This window comes from Haliotis rufescens, unplaced genomic scaffold, assembly GCF_023055435.1.
Source record: "Haliotis rufescens isolate VD_foot unplaced genomic scaffold, xgHalRufe1.0.p SCAF_7, whole genome shotgun sequence".
In the NCBI taxonomy this organism is placed as follows: Eukaryota; Metazoa; Mollusca; class Gastropoda; order Lepetellida; family Haliotidae; genus Haliotis; species Haliotis rufescens.
Genome location: NW_025964361.1, coordinates 57,447,184 through 57,473,616, shown reverse-complemented (window position 1 = coordinate 57,473,616; position 26,433 = coordinate 57,447,184). Strand labels below are relative to the sequence as shown.

At 40.4% G+C, this 26,433-nt stretch overlaps 1 protein-coding gene across 2 annotated transcripts in view; it reads right to left on the bottom strand.

Annotated features, from left to right (window-relative positions):
• LOC124147512 overlaps nucleotides 1-24,176 on the bottom strand; it is a 35,345-nt gene extending 11,169 nt beyond the window's left edge. For both annotated transcript variants that reach the window (XM_048387934.1, XM_048387935.1), the window contains exon 1: nucleotides 24,093-24,176. The gene's annotated coding sequence lies outside the window, so the exon portion shown is untranslated. The remainder of the gene's footprint in view (nucleotides 1-24,092) is intronic.
• Between the last annotated feature and the right edge of the window lie 2,257 nt (nucleotides 24,177-26,433).

Here is a 26,433-nt window from a genome sequence, read left to right as displayed (position 1 = left end):
AGTCTATTACGGAAAGGGCCGAGTGGTGACGAATGTTGTTTCCGTCGTTCGGACGGCATGGTTGACGTCATTCGAATCTTATATTGTAACGTCAGAAATGACGTCACACTAGAAACGGTGTCATAGCTGAAAATTGTTGGTTATAACGGAATTTTGGTTCTTGATTTTCTGTTTGTATTGGTACGTTTGTATCTCCTATGGTTATGGTTATGGGGAAGTGATCACTTCCTAGTGGGACATCGTGTACTTCCCATTGAGTACTTTGGGCTAGATCAGCGGTGCATATAGTTAGGTCGATAGCCGACATTTTTTGGTTAATCTTATCGTACCTCGTGGGTTGGTTGTTATTTAGGAGTACTAGGTCGTTTGTTTCTATCCATTCGGATATTAGTTTGCCATTATTATCTATTTTATCATTTATGCTTCAGGTAGGATGGTGAGCGTTAAAGTCGCCTAGGAATATAGTGGATTTGTTGCTTATTTGGAGTAGCATATATAGATCCTAAGGTTGGACTTTTTGTTCTGCCCAGCGGTATATATTAATGATGTTTATCTTTTTGTTATTTAATGTGATTTGAATGCCGTTATCTTCTAGGTTTGGCGCGTCTATCTTTATATCTTCGTAGTTTATATCTTCCCTGATGTATATAATCAGTCCTCCTGCGGCTCTACCTATTTTTGGTTTAGCTCTATCTGTTCTAACTGAGTTATAGTTCGGTAGTGTGAATCTGGATTTTTTGGAGAATTTAGTTTCCTGAATACAAGCAATATGTGGGCCTTTATCTCGTTTAAATTTAGCTTTTAGTTCATGGCCGTGGGAGGTTAGCCCGTTGGCGTTCCACTGAAAAATATTTAGTCCTTCCATTATAGGGGTCGGGTGTTTGGTAATTTTGGATTTAGTTTTATTTTACTTGGTGAGTTCTTTTAGGTGGAGGTTAAAGAGGAAGAAGGGGAGATTGGTTAAGTTTAGATTGAATGCTACTTTGTGGAAGGATTTCATGCTTGCGTTTGGTGAGTTTTGACTATGCATGTAAGCTAGGAGTAAAGTGAGACTATTTAGGTTTTTGAAGGTAGTTTCATTTGTTTTAGTTGGAGTAGCTTCGATTGTTTCTTCTGTTGTGGAGTACTCTTCTTCATCAGTTAAGTTAGATTTAGCTGTTTAGGTTTCCATAGGGGTGGCTTACGGTGTGGAGGGTTATGTTTGGGCTTGCGGGTTGGGCGTAGCTGTGGATTTGGTGTTTGTGTTGTTTGTTTTTTTGTTGCCTTGTGTGGGCTGTAGAGTGTTTGGGTGAGGGTCGTGTTGTTTGTTTTGCATGCGGGTGTTGATGTTGTGGCTATGGGAGAGTCGGTAGGTGGTTGTGTGGCTGCATGTGTGTGTGAGGTGGGTGCGGTTTCTATGTCGTCGCCCCAGACAGAGCTTGCAGTTATGGGCGTGGTGTTTGTTTGAAGGATGGTGTTTGGGTGCGGTGTAGGGAGAAATGATTTTGATGCGGGTGATGCAAATTTTCGTGTTTGGATTTTGGCCGTTTCTATGTTAATGTGTTTGTTGGCCTGCTGAGGGTGTGTCTGTGTAGGCATTGGTTTGAAAATGAGGTGTGTTTGATGGATTTGCAGTAGATGCACCAGGGTGAGCATGTGCCCGTGCAGTCTGTTTGTGCGCATTTTTTACATTTAGTTTTTTGAAATGTGCATTGGGAGGCTGTGTGGTTATATTTGAGGCAGTTGGAACATTGTTTGACCTGTTTTATATAGGGTTTGACTTCTAAGTTAGTGTGGGCTCCGAAGGATATGTGTTTAGAAAATTGTTGACATCATTCGACAAATTGTGGTTCCGCTGCTGTTGCAATTTGCTGTCCTTATAGGTAAGCACTAAAATTCGTCTCTGTGTGTAGACATCTTCTTCGGTAATAAATAGAACATTATATTCCCGCTCAGGAAATACCGGACACTCTTGTCGTAAACATAGTATGATATGAACTCTCATATAATATCCACTATCAAAACACATATGTTGTTTTCCAGTATTATATAGTTTGATCTTGTGTTCAAAATGCTCTTAAATTATTTCGCAAATGCATGATTAGCTATATAGTATGTGGATCTGAAATTATAAACATCTCCTACCCTGAACCTGCCGTGATGAACGTTGATGGCATCTCTTTTGATGGCATTATAATTTTCTCAAATCGATATCACGAAGTGTTAGGTTTTAGTCCTCAGTATTTATGTAGAAAATATTCGAATGTTAATGCTAACACAATTGTCTTGTGGCTGTCCTTGTTGACATTTGTAACAGTGCTGTGCTGTGTTCTATTTTCATATTGTAGCAAACAGTGACAACAATGGATGGTCTGTGTGAAGTGTAACACTATGTAGTACAAGCCAAGCAACTATTGCGACCTGTCAACGTTTAAATGAAGGAAAGCCCAAAGTCACGAACGTCTTATATTGTTATATTTTTGCTTGTTTACGCTTTCAATTTCTGATTTTGAGATGGGTAAGTTTAAGCTTATTTCTGGGATTTTGTATTTGATTTATTAATTTAGGTCGGTTTTTGGTATTGGGCTTGCAGTCCACTTAGGGAGTCGGTAAGTATTAGGATTCTTGATTATGGAGGGCTGAGGCCATGCCCATTAGTTCTGCCCTCTGAATGAGGAGATAGATAGATATTTGGAGATTTTACGAGCGCTTCAACCTCTGGCTATTTCGCACTCGGGGCAGGCGGTTCTTATAAAGAATAAAATAATGGGAATAAGTATAAACGTCTAGCCCAAAAAACTGTAAGTGAAGGGGGATAAAGTAATGAGAAGAGAGGTTGAGGTTTTAGTGGCCATAGAGAGCCGAGGAGGGATAAAAAGTTCTACTTTAACCAGGTTTTATTGGGGTGTAATAACTAGGATAACTTTATAACTACTTTCATGACAATAAATTGTTATATAAATACCAGTCGGGCTTTCAAAAAGGCCATTCCACTGTCCATCAATTAATTGAATTGTATAATCAAATTTGTATATCTTTAGATAATAGAGAAAAATATTGCATGGTTTTTTGCGATGTGTCAAAAGCATTTGATCGTGTCTGGCATAGAGGGCTTATGTACAAATTAGAAATGTATGGTATAAAAGGGAATTTACTTGAATGGCTGTCCAGTTACATAAGCAATGGTACTCAATCAGTGTTTGTAAGCGGGGCTCTATCCAAGCCAAGGATTTTGAAGGCTGGCGTTCCACAGGGGTCGGTGTTAGGTCCCTTTTTATTCATTGTGTTTGTTAACGACATTGCTGATGAATTAGATTGCATAACAAGACTCTTTGCTGACGATACAGCACTCGGCTTTTCTTCACCAGACAATCAACTTGTTGAATCAACTCTAAATTTAAATCTGAGCAAGCTGTGTAACTGGGCAAAACGCTGGTTAATTAAATACAACCCAGATAAAACAGAAGCGGTTATATTTTCCTTAAAAGATGAATCAGACCTCATTACCTTGTACTTTGATGAATGTAAAGTTAAGAATGTTCAAAATCATAAACATTTGGGTATAACGTTTGCATCAAACGGAAAATGGTCCTGTCACGTAGATAACATAATTAAGTCAACATCAAAAATGATAAATTCAATGAGAAAATTAAAATTCATATTGAACAGAAATACACTAAATAAAGTATATACAATCTTCATAAGACCCCATTTCGAATATGCGTGTGAAGTGTGGGATGGGTGTAATATAGAATTATCAACTCAGTTAGAAAATCTCCAACTAGAAGCTGCCAGAGTAGTTACTGGGCTCCCAAAGTATACTTCGCACACACATCTGTATTATGAAACAGGATGGGAAACGTTAATAGAACGAAGAAGGAAACGCAAGCTATGTTTGTTATACAAAATACAAAGTAATATTGCCCCAACTTACCTTAAAGACATTGTACCAACCACTGTAGGTTCAAATATATCATATAATTTAAGAAATTCAGACAATATTGGGATTCCATATACTAGATTAAAACACTCAACGTGTTCTTTTATTCCATCAACTGTAAGGTTATGGAACACTATTCCTGCAGCAGGTAGAAATTGTACATCTACATCCCAATTCAAGACATACATACAAAAAGAGCAAGTCATTGCACCTCCATATTTTTCCTATGGTGTTAGAAAGTTGAATATTTATCATACTCGATTAAGATACATGAAAAGCCAGTTAAATTATGATTTATACAGAATAGAGGTAAAATGTGATCCAATATGTCAATGTGGTGATCCATGTGAAAACGCATATCATTATTTATTAAAGTGTCCATTGTACGTCCACCAAAGAAAAACTATGTTAATAATAATTCGGGACATTTTACCGAACGCCGTGAACAAAAATGCTAAATTAGATTTAAATTTGATGTTAAACGGAAATGAATGTTTGTCCATTATCGAAAATCAACACATCTTTAAAGCAGTGCAAATGTTTATAAGTCATACAAAGAGATTTGGGTAACACTTTAATGTACATATACTAGTCTCTCTCTTTTGTACATTTCTTGTTATCTTTACACTCATCTTCTTTTCTGTTTTTCTTGTATATGATTTACTGTACAAGCTTTGTAAATACCATGGAGAGGGAGTCCTAAGTTGGATAACTTGTTCCCAATCCATTTCAATCTGAATAAAATATGTTTAAATCAACTAGGATAGGTAGAGTGACAGAAGAAATCAGTTAAGCTTATGTGTAGCTACTAATAAAATAATTTATAAGGGGGAAAGGATAGTGGATATGAGTAAGTAACCTCAGTTAAAAGCAGGGGCCTAGCGCGGGGGGTGGGTGTGGGGGGGCAAGGCTGTGTGTCAGCGTGATTGGTAGTGGGCTTCTTGTTGTTGGCTATGGGTGGATGGCTAGTTAAACGGCTATATTGATTCTATGGATGGATATGTGGGTTTGTGGTGCGGACGTCGGAGTATACAATCCGCGCTACGGGTTGGGGGCGCGGACGTCATTGTAGACAATCCGCTATAGAATTTTGAGGCGCGGACGTCGTAGAAGACAGTCCGCGCTGAGAATTTCGATCCCGATCCGAATCTAGGAGTTACTTGCTGAATTTGTTTGGGTTTCGGCCCTACTCCAAGCTAGCAACACCTCCTCAGCCTACGAAGCAACCCAAGCCATCCAGCCACCAAGCCAACCTCAACCAGCAAGCCTCCCAAGCCAGCACAGTTCCACTGATAGCCAGCCCAAGAGCAACACCTCGGTAATTATCACAACACACCCATACAATTTAGGTTAAAACTACTCAAACACAAGCCCACTTAAAACACCAAACCCTCAAATCCCTTAGTTACTACCACAACACACCCTTTCAAACTTAGGCAAAAGCAACTCACCCCCAAGCCCACTTAAAACACCAACTCTCTAAATCTCCTAAACTAAACAAACTAAGTCACCAGACAAACCCCAAACAGCGTAGAAGCCAGCCAAACACCACTCACCCAGTCACCCACTCTACACACAAAAGCCCCCTCTGAAGCTCAGCTCACTCTCCTCCCCCCAAACAAAACCTAAATACCCTACATCAGCCTACTCACAACCACAAACATGTCCGACACACGTATAATCACCCAGGCAGACATCCACTGCATAGACACACCCACACCATCAGAGGCCCACAACACCTCTGATCGGACACCTGAAACCCTCATCCCGCACGAATTCGGAAAGCCAACTACAGTCGCTTCTCCTACCAAAACTCCGGATTCGCCCGCAATCACAACCAACCCCAAGAAACGGAAGTTGGACGCTTCAAACACAACACCCACATCACCTTCCTTCCCTGCATCCATGGTCACGTTCGCCCTCTACTTCTGCGCGGCTGGCCCCATTAACACACTAAGTAAGGTACTCTCCGCTAATAAAGTAGGACTATGGTTTAAAAAACAAAAAATACACTTCGATAAAATCAGGGAAGCTCACAAAGGATTTCAAATCATCTTTCCGGACCAACACTCACTTAATGCAGCCAAAAAAATAACGGAAATATTCCAATACACAGTAACCCACCAAACCCTAACTGGCAACTATACACTAGAGGAGTAATCAGAGTAAACCCTAGAGAGTCAGAGGAAGACCTAGAATTATACAGTAACGAAGCAAATCTTAACTCAGACACCCTCCTCCAACCTAAAATAACCAGCACAAGGAGAATTACCTCAAATAGGAACGGTAGAATAACTAACACGCCAATAGTCATCATAAACTTCCAAAAATCAGATAAATATCCAGAAGCCCCTAAACACATCTCCTTCGGAGCGTCATCTAAATTAGAAGTAAAACCCTACATCAAACAAGTCAAACAGTGTACAAACTGCCTTCAATATAATCACACCGCTAACGGTTGTAAATACCAAAAAACTAAATGTAGAACTTGCGCTCAACCTCAATGTCCAGGATCCTGCACCCCCTGGTGCATTCACTGCAAAACAACCAACCACTCCTCACTATCCAACAAATGCCCCCACAAACACACCCTCACCCAACAGGCCAACAGACACATAGACATCGACTCGGCCAAATTACAAACACGAAAACTGACACAGCATCCAAGAACACCCTTGCTACCCACACCACAACCAAACAACGAACCACATCTACAGAGCCTGTTTGACGGCATCCCCATGAAAATACCACAAGCAACAGCCACAAACACCCAAACCCCACACAACCCGCCAACATTCGCCACACCCAAACCACTCTCTGCATCTACTCCCGCACGCAAACCAAAACTCACCATACCTGCCATATCCCACCCTAACACCATACAATCTACAGCCACCAGGGCAACAACAACCAGACACGAGCAAGCAACACCCGAAAACACAAACATAACTCAACCCATTGAAATACCCAGCACGCTCATTCCAACACAACCAAACACTCAAACAACCCCCATGGATAGTGAGGACACTAATCTAATTAACTTAGATGACTCCCAAACCGAAACTCAGCTTAACATAAATGATATAACTCGGTCAGCCCCCAAAAATCTCAAAAATCGCAAACGCAGACCTCAAACTCAACCTCAACCTGAAACACTCTTAAATAACCAACTAAATAACTTTACACTCCTACTACTCTACCTGCTGAAAGAAATCAAACCAGACATTAAAGCCACTAACCTACACCAAGTAGCTTGTAGACTAAATCTTACAACCCAAACTTACCCAGAATTCTACGCAAGCTACTCCCTAGCAACCGCAGGACTATAAATTAAAACCTAAACCAAAATCATAATCTCCAAACACTAAAAGCCCAAATAATGACAGGCCTAAATATCTTCCAGTGGAATGCGGACGGGCTAAACTCCCACAGCCACGAACTTAAAGCTAGATTTAAACTTAAACAGGGACCACATGTAGCGTGTATCCAGGAAACAAAATTTTCAAGCAAATCAAAATTCAATCTTCCAAACTATAACACAGTCAGACTAGACCGACCTAAATCAAAAGTACTAAGAGCATCGGGAGGCCTAATTATACTAATCAGAGAGGACATAAACTACGAAGAAATCCTAGTCAATACCCCAAACCTAGAAGCCAATGGCGTCCAAATCACCTTAAAAAAACAAAAAAATAAACATCGTAAATATCTACCACTGGCTACAACAAAAAATCCAACCGGAGGATCTAAATACTCTCAAACAAATAAGCACCAAATCATCCATCTTCCTAGGAGACTTTAACGCCCACCACCCCTCCTGGGGCACGGGGGATAAATTAGATAACGACGGCAAACTAATCTCAGAATGGATAGAGGCTAACGATCTAGTACTTCTAAATAATAATCAACCCACTAGGTACGATAAAAGCAATAACAACATGTCGGCTATCGACCTAACAATCTGCACAGCAGATCTAGCTCAAAGCACACAATGGGAAGTTCACGACGCCCCCCTAGGAAGTGACTACTTCCCAATAAATATAACCATAGGCAATACTAACGTCCCCCACCAAACCGAAAGCTCAGAGCCCAAATTTAATTACAACAAAGCTAACTGGGACAAATTCCAAGATATTTGCAATCAAGTAAACCTACAAAACATAGAAAATGATGACCCAGAAATATACTGCCAAAACTTAACCAACTTCATAATTAACACAGCCAAAAGCGCAATCCCTTTCAAAAAACCAAATAAAACAGGTAGGCCCTCTGTACCTTGGTGGAACGAGGAAATAGAACAAACTAGACAAAAACGTAAATCAGCCTTCAATAAAGCCAAACGCGACCATAATCACATACCAGTAGCTCACCAACTAAACCACCAAGTCCAAACACTAGTCAAAATAGCAAAAACCAGAGATTGGAAAAAATTCTGCGAGGGACTAAATAATCGCACAGATGCCAGAACAGTCTGGCGCAAAATCCACGCCGTCAGAGGCTTAAAAAAAACAAAAAAAACGCCTAGCATAAATAACTCAAATACTCCCAGCGAAAAAGCAAATAACCTGGCAAACCACTTTTCGGCCACAAGTAGCAATAACAACTTCAGCCATAAATTCAAACAAAAACTCCAGGCAGAAACCAAACCTATCCAAGAACCAAACAATAACAACCTAGAAATAAACCAACCTTACACAATAGAAGAACTAAACTACGTACTTCAAAATAGGAAAAAAGGTACAGCCCCAGGTCTAGACTTAACTTCCTACCAAATAATCAAAAAACTCCCGCCCAAACTACTCCAGTCACTACTAAAACTCTATAACCTAATTTATCTAAACGGCCAGGTCCCAAACCCCTGGAAAGAAGCTCTTATTATCCCCATCCCTAAACCCGGTAAACCAACCAACCAAGCAAATTCCTATAGGCCAATATCGCTCACCTCTAACCTATGCAAAGTAATGGAATCCATGGCAAAAAATAGACTCCAACACTTCTTAACCCAAAACAATATAATTAATTCAGACCAAAGCGGTTTTACTCCCGGCCGCTCAACCTTAGACAACCTAGCACGTCTAGAACAGGATATTAAAACAGGACAACTAAATAAACAATATACTACAGGCATCTTTCTGGACTTTTCCAAAGCCTTCGACATGGTATGGCACAACGGGCTAATCCAAAAACTTTAAAAAATAGGACTAAAAGGTCAAATCATAAACTACATCCAAAGCTTCCTTAAAAACCGTAAAATCACAGTGGGTATAGACCAGGCCTTGTCGGACCAGTGTCCACTAGAAAACGGCACGCCCCAAGGCAGCATTCTTAGCCCCACACTATTCAACATAATGATAAACGATCTCTTCGATGGCTTATCCCCTAAAATAAATACTTCCAGATTTGCAGATGACGGAGCCCTCTGGATCCGCTCCAAAAGTATCTTAACATCCCAGGACTTACTACAGAAATCACTAAACAAAATACAACAATGGGCCGATAAATGGGGCTTCTCCCTTAACTCTGAAAAAACCACAGGAATAGTATTTAAACATAAAAGCATGAGACGGGCCACCCCTACCCTTAAACTAAACAATAAACCAATCCAATTTCAGAAACAAACTAAATTCTTAGGATTAATATTCGACGAACATCTCTCCTGGGATGCCCACGTCCAAAACCTAACCACCAGATGTAGCAAAGATTTAAACACACTAAGATATCTAACCGGCTCAAACTGGGGTGCCTCTAAAGATACCCTCCTCAGCCTCTATACATCCCTAATCAGATCCAAACTAGACTACGGCTGTGCCATATACGATACCTTAAACGAAACCTTAACCAAAAAACTAGATTCAATACAATACCAAGCCCTCAAATTAGTCACACGAACCCAACAAGGCACCTCCCTTACGTCACTTCAGGCCCTCACAGGAGAAATGCCACTAAACCTACGTAGGCAACACTTAACACTAAACTTCTGGGCAGCTTCTCAATCAAACCCCCTTCTCCAAAATCTTCTAAACCAAAACATACGTCCCCAAAACCAGGCACTAACTAGGAAACACCCTCTACTCACTCCAATTTCCCAACGTATTATAAACTACCGCAACGAACACCAAATAGGCAACCAACAACAAAACTGCAAAAAAATCCAACGTATTCACCCCAAAACTTAAAATCCCCAAAATAGACACATCCTTAGCCAAAACAATAAACAAACAAACTGACCCTAACATAGCTAAATCCACCTCACTAGCCTACATTCATCAAAACTGGCCAAATTGGTGTCACATCTACACAGATGGATCTGCTGATCCGATCACAAATCACACAGGTTTCGGAGTCCACATAGCCCAACCAATAAGAAATACTCAATCTTTCCGACTCCCAAACAACCAATCCATCTTCACCGCAGAACTCATGGGTATCGCCACGGCCCTCCACAGCCAACACACTAAAAACCAAAATAAAATCCTAATACTCTCAGACTCGCTAAGTGGACTTCAGGCCCTCCAAAGCAAAAACACCAAAAACCGCCCCAAATTAATAAACCAAATACTCAAAAGTATAGATAAATTAACAGAGGCAGGCAAGAACATAGTACTCACCTGGATACCAGCCCACGTAGGAATATACGGAAATGAAAACCCCGACAAGGCCGCTAAACAGTCCCTAAAAATACCAGAGATAAGCCTTAAGCTACCAATAAGTAAATCAGAGATCAAAAGCATCAACAAACGCAAAATCACCCAAAAATGGCATAGCCTCTATCAAAACACAAACACCCAAATCTTAAAAGTCCTCAAAAAAAACCTTACCAAACCGAAAATCCTCCACCCCTCCAAAAAAATCGATAGAATTATCACCAAACTCCAAACAGGTCACACCAAACTAAATAACCATCTTCTAAAACTAAAAAAACACGCAAACGGGAAGTGCCCACACTGCACTCACCCAGAAACAATAGAACACGCACTCCTACATTGCACCCACTACCACACCCACCGTACAACATTACAAACCAACCTAAATCCAAATAAAGCTCTTACCCTAGAAGCAATCCTAAACCCTCAAAATAAAATAGAAAACTTCAAAGCCCTAGGCATCTACCTAACCAAATCAGACCTAATTAATCGTATCTAAAACTTCATTAAACCACCAACACTAAGAGCTATAAACAACAACTCACCCCCACACACTCCCTTAGTCCCAACCACTCCCCCTAGGCATGTCTTCCAAATCTCAAAATTTCAAAATTTTATATAAGCAACCACTAAACCCCCCTCCTTGGTTGCACCCATCTCGCTTCCCTTTTTATCTCACTAAATGGCCCGGCCGGGCCCGTGTGCGAAATACGCTCCAGTCGGAAAGCGCACGTAAAATCTCCTAATATAAGTAAGTAACTAGTTTATTTGGGAGATTCTAAACGTAAGGTCCTTATTGGGGATATATTTAGTGGTTTAGGAGACGAGGGTGGCAAGGCGGTGGGAAGGGCTCGTGGGTTTTAGGTGATGGAGGCAAGGGAGCCACTGAGGAGGAGTTTAGTAAATTTATAATCATTGAGTGAGAGCGGGCGATAGGATTTTTTAGTGAAGTGAGCCGTGGTGTTGGAGATGAATTGTGAGGTTAGTTGGATGCCCTGTTCTTGAATGTCTGTAAGAAAGGAATTTAGGTCTTGAATGGTGGGAATTTCATGTTCGAAGCGTTCTGCGTTTAAGTACTGAATGATGGTGAATTTGGCTCGAGGATGGGTGCTTTGATAAATTTTAATTCCAGGGGCTTCAAGGGTTAGTGGTGTAGGTAACAGATAGTGGGATGTGAGAATTTGCTCGGCATGCTGGGTCAGATCATCTGTTAGTTGGGATTCGGTAATGGAGGTTTGTTGGAATGGGTCAGTTTGAGTAGGGGTGGTAGAAAGTGTAGTGGCCCTGATAGGCGAAGTGTGGGCGTCTATGGTGGTGGCTTTGGGTGTAGGGGGTGAGGGGGTTTTGAGTACCTCCTAGGTATTTTGCTTCTTTTTGGAATTTAATATTTTCTTTATGAAGTGTAAGCTTGGGTGTTAAATTTGGCATAAAGGTTTTTTTTAAAACAATGCCGATGGTTTTTTTGGTGTTAATTTTGAACCCCCATTGGGAAGCCCAGTTTTCTAGTTTCAAAAGAGTTGGTTTGATTCTTTTTGTCAATTTGTTTTATGGATGTTGATGACGACCAAAATGATATATCATCAGCGAATTTTGCTGTGGTAGTATTTTTGGGGGTAGATGGGAATATGTCGTCAATCATTAGATTAAATAGGGTGGGGGACAGGATACTTCCCTGGGGGGTGCCGTTTTCAAGAATGTGAGGGTCTGATAGGGTGTTGCTTGACTTTACTGTTATGTTTCTGTTATTTAAGAAAGAATGAATGAAATTTAGAATTCTCCCATCAATTGCTTTATCTATTAATTTTTGAATTAGGCCTTGTTGCCAAACCATATCAAACGCTTTAGAAAAGTCTATAAAAATGGCCACAGTGTATTGTTTTTGTGCTTGGGCTGTCCTAACATCATGTTCCAAATTTAAAATATGATCTAAGGTCTGTCTGTTTGCTGTAAAGCCACTCTGGTCCTCTTTTATAAGGCTATTTTTTTGTATTTTATGCTTTAGTCTGTTGTTTATTACTGTTTCCATGATTTTACATAGGTGAGATGTGAGAGAGATGGGGCGATAAGAATCAGGGTCATTTGGGGATTTCCCTGGTTTTAGAATTGGCACCACTAATGCATTTTTCCATGTTTTGGGGAGGTAGCCAGAAGTCCAAATTTGATTGTATAGTTGAAGTATTAGTTTTTGAATTTTGATGGGGACATGATTGAGAATTTTATAACTTATGTTGTCTAATCCAGTGGCTGGGGCTGTGTTTTTGTTTTTTAAAGCGTTTTGAAGTTCGTGGATGTTGATGAGTTCATTTATGGCAAGGTGTGAGAGTGGTGATCTGTTTTGAAATGCAGGTTGAGTGTTTATAGTGTCTTGTATGTGTTTGGAGTGGTTGGCGGAGCTGCTGACGGCCGAGAGATGGGCAGCCATGGCATTAGCCTTTTCTTTGTCTGTTTTAAGTAGGGGAAAGTTGGGCGAGTTGAAAGATTTGGCATTGCCTTTTATTGCTTTAAGTTTATTCCACAGAATTTTTGAATTTTGTTTGCCCATCCTCAAGGTTGATGTAAAGGTTTGCCAATGGTTTCTTTTGGCTGCCATGATTAGTTCTTTGGTAAGATTTCTTTGTTAATGGGCCAAATGGAGTTTAGTTCGATCACGTTTCGCCTTATTGAGAGCTTTTTTCCTAAGTTTTCTAGATTGTATTATTTAAGGGCTCCACCATGGTACTGTATTATATGTGGGATTTATTTGGGTTGTAGGAATGCATTTAATGGATATGTTGTGTAGAGTATTGCTGAGGTTTGTATTGAAGATGTCGATGTTAGCACTGTGTATGTTATGTGTGTCTATTTGGTTGCATAATGTGGTGAACTCCTGCCAGTCAGCTTAAGTAAAGTTGAATTTAGTTTGTTTAGAGCAGTCAGAAGTGGGGTTGGGGTCAGATGGAGACTTGTCGGGGAGGATGTTAATAGAGATTTTTATGGGGAAATGATCACTACCCCAAGTGTCATTGTGGGGGTCCCATGTGAGTTTTTGGAAGAGTTGGGGGGTGGTTATCATGGGATAACATTTATACTAAGTTATCCTATAATAATTAGACCTACATCAAGTGCTTTTATGAGTTATCATGGTGTAATATTTATACATCATTTCATATAATTATAGTTTAGCAAGTAATAATTATCATTAGGTAAAATGCATATATAAAATATCAGTAGTTTCAGTTAAAGCTTTTTTAGATGGTTGCTAGCCTAAGGTAATGGGAGCGCGTCTTCTAGACATACTATTCAATAAGACAAGAGTTACGTCTACATAGTTTAATTGATTTGAAGCTTTTAGATAAATGCTAGCCTAAGGTATCAAGATCCCATCTCCCAGACAAAGGATATTTGTTTAAGTATATCTGTCATCACCTACCGGGGTATATTAGAATAATATCACTTCAATTAAGACTCATTAAGGATTAGCCCCCATACAAGCTCGTCTATAGTGCATTAAGGATTAGCCCCCACACAAGCTCATCTATAGTGACACCCTAATCTCTTTCAAAGCATCCAGTAAATATGTCAACAAGATTAGTGCCAGTCCAACAGGATAAACATGATTTAGTATTCCCCTCTGTCTAGCCATCCATTTAGCTTAGGACACAACCAATCGTGTATCAACCAATCACATTCCTTTTTATTGTTCAAATTTTTGTTAAATACATACTGTAGGCAGGTTTTAGACAGAGAAACAAAAGGCTCAGAACACAAACAAAGTTGTAGAGTTCATTGCCACGGCATTGATCCAAATTACAAGCAGAAAAATGAGTGTCAAAGCCACCTGCATCCTCAAACTGGCTTCCAAAATAATGAAATACAAAGGAACAAAGAAACAGTTCCTAAATAGGGTATGCCCTAAAACTTAATAAGCGCTCATCTATAAATTATCATGGACTTGCTTTTACTACATTCAAGAAACCAAATTCTCACATAAAACTAAATTCAAGCTACCAAATTATAACGCAGTGAGAACCGACAGGTCCAAAACCATCCCAGGCAGAACAGGAGGAGGTCTAATCATCTACGTTAGAGAGGATATAAACTACGAGGAAGTTAAAGTAAACACTCCTAATCTAGAAGCTAATGGAATCCAAGTCACCATCAATAACCAAAAAATAAAAATCATTAACATCTATCACTCAACACTAAAACCAATTAAAGATACAGACCTAGATATCCTTTACCAATTAGGAAACAAATCAACCATCTTCCTAGGAGACTTCAATGCCCATCATCCTACCTGGGGCATTGCAGATAAACTAGACAACCATGGACAACTAATATCAGAGTGGATCGAAAAAAATGACCTAATACTATTAAACAATAACCAACCAACTAGATACGACAAAATCCACCACACCATGTCGGCTATCGACTTAACAATATGTACGCCAGACTTAGCACAAAGTCTGATGTGGGACGTCCACCCAGTACCTCTAGGCAGCGACCACTTTCCCATAAATATAACCCTAGGAAATATAAAAATACCAAATCAAACCCCGAAACAGGAACCTAAATTTCAGTACAAAAACGCCAACTGGGACCAATTCCAAGAATTATGCAACGAAGCTAATCTAAACGATTTAGAAACAACAGACCCCGAAACATTCTGTCAAAACCTAACTAACTTCATAATCAACGCAGCCAAATCCGCAATCCCCTTCAAATCATCCAACCCAGGAAAACCCACTGTCCCTTGGTGGAATGAGGAAATAGAGCTAACTAGAATAAAACGCAAATCAGCTTTCAACAGAGCTAAACGAGACCCCTCTCATCTCAAAACAGCTCATGAACTAAACCACCAAGTCCAAAACCTAGTTAAAACTGCTAAAACCAAAAACTGGAAAAAATTCTGTGAGGAGCTAAACCACCACACCGACGCTAGGAAGGTGTGGCGCAAAATTCACGCCATCCGAGGCATCAAACGGCACAAAAAAGCCCCAATATAAACAACTCAACAAACCCCACCCAAAAGGCCAACAACCTAGCCAAACACTTCTCTAAAGTTAGTAGCAACAGTAACTTCAGTAAGAAATTCCAAGATAAACTAAATAAAGAAATAAAATTCTCCAAAGAAATCAGACAAGACAACCTAGAAATAAATCAACCTTACACCATAGAAGAACTAAATCACGTACTAAACAATAGAAAAAAAGGAACAGCCCCTGGCCTAGACCTCACCTCTTACCAAATAATCAAACACTTACCTACCAAACTACTCCAAACTTTACTTAAACTATACAACCTAGTTTACCTAAACGGACAGGTCCCATCCTCATGGAAGGAAGCTCTAGTAATCCCAATACCTAAACCAAATAAACCAGCAGATCAGGCAAACTCCTATAGGCCCATATCCCTAACCTCAAATCTCTGCAAAATAATGGAACTTATGACTAAAAATAGGCTACAGCACTACCTAGACCAAAACAACATCATAAACCCCGACCAAAGCGGCTTCACTCCTGGCCGATCAACTCTCGATAACCTTGCCCGACTAGAACAGGATATAAAAACAGGACAGCTGAACAAGCAATACACCATAGGCATATTCCTCGACTTCTCTAAAGCTTTCGATATGGTATGGCACCACGGGCTAATACAAAAACTAAAAAAAATAGGACTAAAAGGCCAAATAATAAACTTCATCCAAGATTTCCTAAACAATCGCAAAATTACCGTGGGTATAGACCATACGCTATCGGACCAGTGTCCCCTAGAAAATGGCACTCCCCAGGGCAGCATTCTCAGCCCAACCCTCTTCAATATAATGATAAATGATCTATTCGAGGGCTTATCCCCTAAACTAAACACTTCAAAATTCGCGGATGATGGAGCCCTATGGATCCGCACTAAAAGCATTAAAATGGCAGAAAACTTAATCCAAAAATCTCTAAATAAAATACAACAATGGGCAGACAAATGGGGCTTCTCCCTTAACTCAGATAAAACAACAGGAATAGTATTCAAACATAAAAACATGAAACCTGCCTACCCAATCCTCCAGCTAAACAACCAAACAATCAAATTCCAAAAACAAACCAAATTCTTAGGACTTATTTTCGATCAACACCTCACCTGGGAGGCTCACGTCCAAAACCTAAAAACTAGATGCAGCAAAGACCTTAACACATTAAGATGTCTCACCGGCTCTAACTGGGGAGCCTCCAAAGATACCCTCCTCTCACTATATACAACACTAATTAGATCAAAACTAGACTACGGCTGTGCCATATACAATACCCTAAACAACTCTCTATCTAAAAAACTTGACTCAATACAATACCAAGCCCTTAAACTAATTACACGCACCCAACATGGCACCTCCTACACCTCACTTCAGGCCCTTACAGGAGAAATGCCACTAAATCTACGCAGGGAACATCTAAGCCTTAATTTCTGGGCCGCGTCCCAAACAAACCCTCTCATCGAAAACCTGATTAACCAAAACATTAGCCCAAGAAACCAAGCTCTAGCTCGCAAACACCCCTTACTCACCCCAATATCCCAAAGAATAACTAACTACCTCAATGAACACCAAACTCAAAATCTTAAACAAAACTGCAAAAAATCAAATATCTTCACACCTAAACTCAAAATACCCCAAATAGACACAACGCTAACTAACCAAATAAATAAACAAACCGACCCAAACATAGCTAAAACCACCACACTTTCTTACATACACGAAAATTGGCCAAATTGGTGTCACATATACACTGACGGATCTTCAGACCCGATCTCCAACCACACAGGTTTCGGAGTCCATACCACACAACCAGTTATATCCACACAATCTTACCGACTCCCTAACAACCAATCTATATTCACGGCTGAACTTATGGGCATGGCCTCAGCCCTGCATAACCAACAATCAAAAAACAAACAAAAAATCCTAATTCTCACTGACTCGCTTAGTGGGCTACAAGCCCTCCAAAACAAAAATACCAAAAAACGACCTAAATTAATAAACCAAATACTTAAAAGCTCCAACGACCTAACAAAAGCAGGCAAACAAATAACCTTCTTGTGGATCCCCGCCCACGTAGGAATTTACGGCAACGAAAACGCCGATAAAGCAGCTAAATTATCTCTCAAAATACCAGAAATAAGCCTAAACCTACCCATCTCAAAATCAGAAATTAAAAGTGTAAACAAACAAAAAATAACCAAAAAATGGCATAATCTATATCAAAACTCAAATAGCCAAATCAAAAAAGTGCTCAGAAAACCACTAGCCAAACCTAAAATCCTACACCCCTCTAAAAAAATTGACAGATTAATTACAAAACTCCAAACAGGACACACGAACCTAAATAACCACCTAAAACAACTTAAAAGACACACCACGGGCAACTGCCCCCACTGCAAACAACCCGAAACCACAGAACACGCACTCATCCACTGCACCCACTACCAAACACACAGAACCACACTACAAACCAACCTCAATCTAAATAAGGTTCCTACTCTAGATGAAATACTAAACCCTCAAAATAAACTAGAAAACTTCAAGGCCCTAGGCGTATTCCTAATCAAAACAGGCCTAATTAAGCGCATCTAAAAACTAATTAATCTACCAATCCAAAATCCAATAAACATACAAACACCCACCTCACCCGGCTCCCTTAGTTCCCTCCTCCACCCACCTCGGCATTTATTCCAAATTTTAGAATTTCAAAAAAATCGATATAAGCAACCCCTAAAAGCCCCCTCTTGGGTTGCACACACCACTTTCACCCTTCTCGGAATACACTAAATGGCCTGGCCAGGCCCGTGTGCGAAATACGCTGCAGTCGGAAAGCGCACGTTAAATCTTCTATATCAGTCAGTCAGTTTTACTACAGTGGAACGCAAATGGCCTTAAGAGCCACGGCAATGAACTGACTGCACTCGTCAAAAAAAAGGTGATCAAGCCTCATGTCATTCTAATACAGGAGACTAAACTCAGTGAAAAAGCCAAATTCACACTACCTGGGTATACCCAATATAGAAAAGACAGAAAAAGACTTATGCCAGGCAACAAGGGAGGAGGACTAATCACCCTTGTCCACGACAGCTGTACCTCCAAAAATATTTAAGCAAACGTAGGGAACCTTGAAACCCAAGTAATCTCCCTAAAACTGGCAAATGCCAACGAATTACGCTTAGCTAACATATACCACAGGGCTACCCATGAAACGAACATGGAAGAGCTAACAAAACTAGCTCAAATGGGCAAAAATGGGATAATCCTTGGTGACTTTAATGCCCACAGCCCTCTTTGGGAAGACAGGAATGATTCATGCAAATACGGCAAAATGGTAGAGAAATGGGTTGAGGAGGACAATCTCATAACTCTGAACAACGGCAGTCACACACGTTATGACCAAGTCCACAACACGTGGAGTTCAATTGATCTCACAATTGCCACCAAAAACCTCGCCTCACATTGCCAATGGCAAGTCCATGACGACACTTGGGGAAGCGATCACCTTCCTATACTCACCTACATAGGTAGCCCACCACAATTAGAGGAACAGCCCAATCCTCAGCCCACATGGGACTATGCAAAGGCTGACTGGCCTAAATTCAGGAAGGAATGTGTATCATTCAAGTCCTCAGAAATTGCCTCGGATGATCCAGATCTTTTTTGCCAAAATCTCACCTCAGCAATTATTGCCGCAGCTGAAAAATCAATTAAAAAAAAAGACCACATAACTGGCAAAACGCCGGTACCATGGTGGAACAGGGAAATAGCAAAAGCTAGGAGAGTGAGAAAGAAAGCCCTAAATAGGTCAAAAAGGGATAAATCAGCCTTTGCCCAAGTCCGAGCAGCCAGGACGAAAGTAAGACAACTCATAGACGATTCTAAAAAAGAGTCATGGCAGACCTTCTGCAAATCACTTAATGAGAAAACAAATGCTAAAACAGTCTGGAGCAAAATACACGCAATCAGGGGTAAGCGTAAACCCACAAAAAATTCCCAAGTTAGCCAACGCCCATACAGTCAAAGAACAGGCCAACATTCTAGCTGAGCACTTCTCATCTGTCAGCAGCAACACAAATCGCAGCGAAGAATTCAAACAGGCAAAAATGCTTATGCCTTAGATCTCAAAACGGCCGCAAAGCAAGCATCTGGTATACAATATACCATTTACTGTGACAGAGTTTGATGATGCGATACAACATAGAAAAGGCACAGCACCTGGTCTTGACACAACCAGCTACGAGATATTGAAAAACCTACCTGATCAAACCAAAGGCTTACTCACTGAGTTGTATAACACGATATGGTCCAAAGGAGAAGTCCCAAAAGCATGGAAACATGCTGCGGTTATCCCGCTGCTAAAGCAAGGGAATGACGAAGCCCTACCAAACTCTTATCGACCGATCTCACTCACCTCAAACATGTGCAAAGCCATGGAAGCCATGGTTACAAAAAGGCTCATGCATCATCTTGAAACTGGCAACCACATAAAACCTGACCAAAGTGGCTTCAGGAAGGGACACTCGTGTCTAGATCATATTCTAAGACTGGAAAATGAAATAAAAAAAGCCCAATTAAACAGACAATACCTAGCCGCAGTATTTCTGGACTTCAGCAAAGCCTTCGACACGGTATGGCATGACGGACTCCTCTCAAAACTATCACAAAATGGAGATGAAGGGAACATGGCAAACTTCATAGACAGCTTCCTGCAAGACAGGTCGCTTTCAGTTAAAATAGGGGACAATCGATCGGATCCTATGGCACTGGACAATGGCACACCACAAGGCAGCATTATAAGCCCAACCCTGTTTAATATCATGATCAATGATCTTTTTGACCATGTCAACTCTCCTACCCAAACTTCTAAGTTCGCTGATGACGGAGCAATATGGGTAAAGCACAGAGATATCTCACAAATCAGAAAAAAACTCCAGTCAGCCCTGGACGGAGTAGATCAATGGTGCAATAAATGGGGATTCACCCTTTCAAGTGAAAAAACTGTTGGAGTTCTATTCAAACGCCGGGGGAAAGATGCTATGATACCCCGTGTCTCCATAAAAGGCAAACCTATCAAATTCTAAAAATCTGCAATATTTCTTGGAGTTATCCTTGATCAACACCTCACTTGGTGCAAGCATATAGAATATGTGGAAAACAGATGTCAAAAAGACCTGAACGTATTACGGGCAATTTCAGGCACATCTTGGGGCACATCGAGGGACACTCAGCTGGACCTCTACAAAGCTCTTATCAGATCAAAAATTGACTATGGTTGTGAGGCTTTTCACTCAGCATCAAATACTGTCTTGAGGCGACTAGACAGAATACAATACAAAGCCCTAATACTGGCCACAGGCTCAGCGACAGGCACCTCACTAGAAGCACTACAAGTAGAAACGGGAGAACTCCCATTGAAACTAAGACGAGAGCAGGCAATATTATCGTTCTGGGGACGAACATCAAACCCTTTGGTTAAAAAGATATGGCAAGACAAAAACGCTCGAGATGAGGCCCTAACAATTGCGATGACATTCAGCCTCCAGAAAGTCACTACAAAGGGTTACACCCTCCCTGGACTTTACAAACTCCCAAAGTTGACACTGCTTTAACATCAGAAGTCACTAAAAGAGAAAACCCAACCCTACTACGATCAGTAGCTATCACTAAAATTCAAACTACCTGGGACAGCTGGGCCCATATATACACTGATGAATCCAAGAATCCTATCAACAACAGTGCTGGTTATGGGATCCATATCCACAGCTCCAAACCCCAAGCACATTCAGTTCGCTTGCCCGATGGTCAGTCAGTATTCACGGCTGAATTGGAGGCAATTCATCATGCACTCAAACTCATACCGGAACTCCCGGAAGCAAAGGCAGTCGTCCTATCAGACTCGCTAAGTGCACTTCAGGCCATCAGTGGAAGAAACTCAAACTCCAGGCCAAACACAGTCAACAATATTCTATACGAATATACAAAACTATCGGACCAAGGGCAACAGATGGAGCTGTGTTGGATCCCCTCTCACATAGATATTCATGGAAATGAAAAAGCAGACTCACTGGCGAAGCTAGCTCTAGACAAAGCAGATATACAGCCTATTCCCTTTAGTAAACTAGAGATAAAAAGCAAAATCAAAGCCTCCATAGCAAAAAGATGGCAAACCCAATGGGACGCAAGTAAGATCGGCAGATGGCTATACAAAATTCAACCCAAGGTCCAACAAAAGCCAAACTCATACTCAAATGAAAGGAAAATTGAAACTGCTATCTCACGCCTCAGACTTGGTCACAAAAAGCACTATGACAAGGTTTGTTCATCTTGCAATCAGGCTGAAACCATTGACCACCTGTTACTAGAATGTCAAGACCATGCCCCAGCCTGGGCTAGGTTAAAACAAGAATTGCAGTTAGATCCGCTATCTGTCATAGATCTCCTAAAGCCAAGAGATGCAATAGCGAAGGCCAAACTAACTCTATTTCTGAGAGATGGACAGCTGCTCGAACGTATATAAACAGAGCAGCCAAGGATAAAAATGAAATCATATCAATAAAAGAAAATAGAAATCATATCAATGCAAAAACAGAAATTATGTGAACACCGAACTCACAATAGATATGTGAACCCTTCTCACACACAGGAGTCCCAAAGAGGGACAGGTCAGCCGAAATTGCCTAGGCAGAAGGCGACCTCTTAAACACCTAATGCAACAACAACAGACAGAGAAGGGGTTTGACTCTCTTACCAAGCAGACCTCTCTCCCACAGCCCTGTGTGTGTACTGACTCTCTGTGGCACCCTCAGTTATTATCTAAGTATATTGTAAATTGTTAATTGTTCTTGTAAATAAAATTGTGATTAGTCTCCTGTGACTCTGGCTCTTTGCTGACTAATTCCCCAAGAAAACCAGCACGTCATTTGGAAGGTATTGTTCACCCAGAACAGTTCCATGATATGGTAATGGATAAATCCACTGCAGTGGGAGATTGTAGATGGCTGGTAGGGAATCTAGTGGCTCTGTTGTCGTTTAAGCATATGAGATTTTTGGTGTCTAACCATTCTGACATGTATTTTCCAAATTTATCCTGATAATTTTTAGTGCCCCACAGTGGGTGGTGTGCATTAAAGTCTCATAGAATGAGGGTGTTTGGGCCTATGAATTTGGAAAGAGTTTCTAAATCTTCAGGGTTAAACGGTTTGGTTTTGGTGTGGTAACAGTTAATTACAGTTATTTTAGTGTCATTGATAGTGATGTTAGCCGCCAGATTAGGAGTGGGGATGGATAATTCTTCGTACTGGATGATGTTTTTGATAAACAGGCCTAGTCCTCCATGAGGGGGGCCTGGTTTATTGGGAAGTCTGACTCTATATTGACGAATGAAAGTGTAGCCTGGCAATTTGAAGGCTTTTTGGGGAGATAGTTTTGTTTCTTGTACTGCTATTACATATGGGGCAATTTTGTTTAGGGCGATGAGGGCCTTAAGTTCATGCCCATTAGTGTTGAGACCATTACAGTTCCACTGCAAAAACACCATGTTCTGTTTTATAGATTTTTGGGGATGTTAAGGCCAAATGCATGGTGCTATGGGGCTGATTTGGAAGAGGGGTTTGGGATTGATTTAGCTTATTATTTGAGAGCTTTTATGGCAGTTTGGAAGTGTTGATATGGTTTTTGGTATAGGTTAGACACCAAGGTTTGAGAGCTTTTATGGCAGTTTGGAAGTGTTGATATGGTTTTTGGTATAGGTTAGACACCAAGGCTAAGTTGTGGCTTTTTTTTTTTGGCGGGGGGGGGGTTTTGATAAGGAGAGCTGCTGACAGGAATCCTATGATCTTGTTTGTGTTGGAATGTAGTTTTTGTGGGGTGATTGGTTTGGGTGTGGTTGACCTGAGTGATTGTATTTTCTGAGCGAGTAGTGGTTTTTTAGATAAATGTGCTTTGGCTTTGTGTGTTTTGGATTGGATTTGTAGTTGGGTGGCTAGGATTGGTGTGGCAGATCTGAAGAGTGTGTGAAGGGGGGTCTGGTTGGGTTGGGAAATGGATTGGGGGGGGGGGGGGGGGGTGAATGAGGGACATGGTACAGACTACATATAGTAGGTGGAGGATTAACAGTAAAAGATAACATTAACAACAATTGTATACATGAGTGGGTAGGTGTTGACAACAAAGGGAGAATGCTGTCACAACACGATGGACAGAGAACACATAGGTGGAAGCCAATAGGGACATGAAGCCAGTAAACAGAATAAGTGATTATTGCTTGATGAGTTCATAGTAGTCGGATGGGAGGATATAGCCTTGATCTCTGTTGATTGATGGCATTTACAGGCTGACAATAAACCCTAAAATTCTAAACCTATTAAAACATACAAACTTCAAGATGTGCAAGAATTGACATAACAATTTCATTTTCTAATGCAGAAACAAAACTTGCACAGCCTTAAACATGTTCGGCGTGCCACACATTTCTCCTCCGTAGAAACATAAAAAGTACTGGAAAAAGATAAATGATAAGACTTACCTTGTATTCTATTGCGAGACGCTACACCCTCTCGTCAGAAGTACCTATCGTTACTCCAGAGCTTACTTATATATGTTTGGTTTGCGTCTAGATATTGATTTGGTGTAAGTTAGCATCGAGATAGAATTTCAATGTAGAATTACTAAGGTTTGCAAATTTTAGAATATAGCAGGATTGGTAGATACAATTTAAAAACACATGGCCGTGATACATATTAACAATATGCAATTAATAATGCTGGTATTGTCATATGAATCCATCATGTTATTTTATTCTGTCAGTCACACAGTCATTCTGTTACATAATGTCCTCATGTTACTGACAACCGCCTTGAAAATCAATATATGTGATCTGTCATCTAGACATGTTGCCAGTTGAATATTGTTTGTATAAAATATGATTGCAAATAATTGGTATATTACATGTGATTAGATCACACATGTTGCCTTGTTGCCTTGATATTCATTCCCCTTGCACAAGGCCCCATGTTACAACCCTTAAAGTACAAAATACTCTCAATGTAAATGTTTCGTCTGTTCTTAATTCGGAATCTGTGTCCGTTGAAAACTAAGTTCTGTCCACCTTGGGAGTTAGCAACAAATCGAACATTATCTTGAGCATTTAATTTAGCTATTTTGTTATGGAAGTATGCTTACTTACTTATTTACTTTGGAGATTTAACGTGCGCTTTCCGACTGATGCGTATTTCGCACACGGGCCCGGCCAGGCCATTTAATGTGTTTCCGAAAGGGGCGAATGTGGTGTGTGCAACCCAAGAGGCGGCTTTAGGGGTTGCTTATATAGAATTTGGGAATTTTGAAATTTGGAATAGATGCCGATGGGGTTGCGGAGGAGAACTAAGGGAGCTGGGTATGGTGGATGTTTGTTTGTTTATGTGATTTTGATTTGGTAGATTATAGTGTTTTTAGAGTGCGTGTTCTGGGGTTTCTAGTTATTTGCAGTTTGGACAGTTACCTGTAGTGTGTTTTTTTTTCATTTTTTAGGTGGTTATTTAGGTTGGTGTGTCCTGTTCGGAGTTTAGTGATTACTCTGTCGATTTTGGTTTGGTTATTTGTTTGCTGAGCACTTTTTTGATTTGGCTATTTGAGTTGAGATATAGGATATGCCATTTTTTGGTGATTTTATGCTTGTTTACGCCTTTAGTTTCTGATTTTGAGATGGGTAAGTTTAAGCTTATTTCTGGGATTTTGAGGGATAGTGTGGCTGCCTTATCGGCGTTTTCATTACCGTATATTCCTACGTGAAAACTGTTCACCTATTATCATCAAATAACAGTTAGACACTAATTGAACAGAGTTCACCCTCAGAAGAGGGTTCACTTTAATGATATAGACTATACCAAGCGATTAAATTATCTGTGTCTCTTAATCCCCTATAATCCACTATAACAACATTTGGGGTGAGGGCACAGTGAGGTTAAACCGGGTGGAAGTGACAGATAATATTTTTTTTAACATTTAGGGTTATCACTATGAAATAATACTTATCAAACATACATGAAACTAATTAAATGGCCTGGCCGGGCCCGTGTACGAAATACGCATACGTCGGAAAGCGCACGTTAAATCTCCAAAGTAAGTAAGTAAGTAAGTAACTTCGCAGATTTAAAGGATCGTTACTTTGTCTAGATGTGCAGATCCCCTCTCAACAACGACCACCTGGTTGCTACATGCAGGTTTATAAAAGGGGTTATACCGATTTCTATCAAACTTACTGTTGTACAAAGGTTATCTTACGATACTCTACAAGGTAACCTCATTTCTGTTACTATCCTACCACAGTGACGTTAAGGAGGACTCAGGCCAAAGGGACCAGACCAAATCGTAGATGGCGTTGAATTGTTAGAATGGTCCATGAACAGAGTTTTAGGCATAAAATAATGGACATTTTTAAGCAGTATTACATATATCATAAACGACAGGAGTTCCAATGCAATGATGTTTTTGTGTTTAAAAAAACACCCCGTCGATTTCACAAGTACCATGTCGAGTCACAAATAGCCATGAAAAGTTATATATTTTTCGGATATGAAGTCTATGCCAGTTTAGCATATCCTGTAGTAAGACCATTGTTGATTAAAAACAGGTAAATAAGAGCAAAAAAAGGCCGACGACCTGTAGAGTATTTCATTTCAGTTAGGGACCGACCTTCTTCTGGGGGAGCTGACATAAGCTCACCGAGGAACTTTGTACCTAGTGAGCTATAAATGCTATCTTTCGACATATTTTATGAATAAATCGTATTGGATTGTGAATAGATTTCGCATGACGGATGACGCACGCCGTACAAAGACGGATGGCAATACATTGCATAAGCCTTT